Source organism: Rhinopithecus bieti, unplaced genomic scaffold, assembly GCF_001698545.2.
Source record: "Rhinopithecus bieti isolate Rb0 unplaced genomic scaffold, ASM169854v2 scaffold_9877, whole genome shotgun sequence".
Taxonomy (NCBI): Eukaryota; Metazoa; Chordata; class Mammalia; order Primates; family Cercopithecidae; genus Rhinopithecus; species Rhinopithecus bieti.
In genome coordinates, this window is record NW_016806237.1 from 40,551 (window position 1) to 42,856 (window position 2,306).

At 47.2% G+C, this 2,306-nt stretch overlaps 1 long non-coding RNA gene across 1 annotated transcript in view; it reads left to right on the forward strand.

Annotated features, from left to right (window-relative positions):
* Positions 1 to 1,883, forward strand: part of LOC108531723 (uncharacterized) — a 23,279-nt gene extending 21,396 nt beyond the window's left edge. Inside the window, exon 3 of the long non-coding RNA XR_001886254.1 lies at positions 1,733 to 1,883. This is a non-coding gene — a long non-coding RNA (uncharacterized LOC108531723). The remainder of the gene's footprint in view (positions 1 to 1,732) is intronic.
* The last annotated feature ends 423 nt before the right edge of the window (positions 1,884 to 2,306 follow it).

Sequence of the window (2,306 nt, forward strand, 5' to 3'; positions counted from 1 at the left end):
TTTTTTTTTTTTTTTTTTTTTTTTTTTTTTTTTTTCTTTTTTTGAGATGGTGTTTTGCTCTGTCACCCAGGCTGCAGCTCCCACCTACCAGGTTCAAGTGATTCTCCTGCCACCGTCTCCCAAGTAGCTGGGATTACAGGCACGCACCACCACACCCAGCTAATTCTTGTATTTTTAGTAGAGACAGGGTTTCACCATATTGGCCAGGCTGGTCTTGAACTCCTGACCTCAGGTGATCCGCCTGCCTCAGCCTCCCAAAGTGCTGGGTAGATATTATGGTTTTCTATTACTACGTAACCAACTACCCCAAAATGTAATCACTTCAGACAACAATAATTTGTTATTTCTCACATTTCCATAGGTGAACTGAGCATCTCTTCTACTGGTTCCATCTGGGTTCACCGACAAGGGTGGGCCCCACTCTGCAGGAGGGTCCATAGGTAGGGCTGGACTGTCCAGGTTGGTCCTACTCACAGGTTTAGCCCTTTTCACTGCCTCTTGTAGCCTGTCGTCCTCCTGTGGGTTAGATGTTCTTTCTTACATGGCAGTCTCAAGAAATAATCCAAAAGGGCAAAGGCAGGAGTCCCAAGGCCAGCTGAGGCCCAGGCTCTGAACACACACAGCATCACTTCTGCCACATTCTGTTACTTACCAAGGCAAAGTCACAAGGCCAGCCCTCATGTAATAGAGTTGAGAAATGTATGGGAGATGTGGCAGAGTTTCATTGGATGTGGCAGGTCCATCTGGACATGTACACATGGCTCTTCTGGTGTGATTCTTCTTGATCCAGAAATCTGTGAACTAAAAAGCCATGTTACCCCACAACAGGGCCAGGATGACCACAACAGTCACCCCCATCTGAAAGGGGAGGAACATGAGGCACAGTGGAGGTCACTGGTTCTTACCAATCCTAAGCTTCAGAAGGGCCCAGGTAGTCAGATCCCCCTACTCTAGAGAAAGAAGATATTCCTTGATCAAGGCACAGTTCTGCTTTAAGGAGCGGTTTCCTTGTCTTTTTTTCTCTCCATTGTTCTCTTGTTCTATTCTCCAAGGATCTTTTCTTTTCCATCACAAATGGCCCATGTTTAAAGATGAGCAACTTTTCCTGTTTCCAGCCCATAGGAAGCTGGAGGCTCAGAAGTGTCTTTTAATTTTGAATGATATCAGCCCCTTTTAGTGAAAGCTGGTGGTGCTCTTATTAATACATTTCTCACAAAAATTTTATGAGTCTCCTATGAATCTTATTGGAGCTTGAGGCTTCTCTATGCATCCGCCTCCCCCCAAGAAAAAAAGGAGAAACAACCATAATTCTTTTCAATACAGACCCCTCTTCACTTTGTATATGTCAGGCTTCTGTGAGACTCCATGGCTTCTTAGGAAGCCCCTCTCCCCTTGTTGAGAGGGTCCCTTCAGTCTTTCTGAGGCCTCAACAAAAGATCCAATGAGCAGACCCTCAAATCAGTCCTTTCTCTGAGGCCATTTCTTCCATTAGGGATATTTTGCTAACTGTTGAAACAGAAAATGAGAAATACTTTTATTTTTCCAGTCCTGACGCTTTTCTGTTCCCTCTAAATTCTGCTTACTAACTAAATGGATTTTTTGGTTTGTTTTGGTTTGGATTTTAGCCCGTCTGTTTCTTCCTGTATCTTTTCCTAATTGGCACTTTAAACACTACGTAGAAATGTTTTCATCCATATTTACGAATTATTTGGGTACATTTTCTATTTTCCAGGTTACCACTGGCAATGGTCCCGCTGGTGGCTCTGTCCCTGCTTCATTCAGGTTGCTCTTCTCCAGCCTCCCACCGTTCCCTCGTCACGGCTCTCCCAGCGCCTCCTCAGCACCGTTCCAGCCTCTACCTGATGCCCACTTCGAAAACCAGGCCAAAGTTCAGGTTCGTGTTAGAGCAGCACCCGATTTCCATTTCAGTGATGTGTCACCACGTAACAGACCATCACGGTGCTTCAGCGGTGATGCCTTGCTCTGTCTCCCAGTTCTGTGGTTGGCTGGGCAGTTCCTTACTCACGTGGTGCCTTCAGCTCGAGGGTTTGCTGGGTGGGAGGGTCTGGGATGGCCTGGCTCACCTGACCAGGTGCTGCTTGCTGTCAATGGGGACCCCCCAGTTCCCTCCTGTATGGTTGGTTTCCATCCCCCAGGAGTCTTCCTCATGTTCTGGCCTTAGGGCTGTGCATCGAGAGGGTGGAGACAGAGGTGTGTTGGCTGGAGCTGGACCCCCGAGCTCACTCAGCATCACTTCTGCCAGTACCTACCATTGGTCAAAGCAAGCCACAGGGCAGACATCTCGA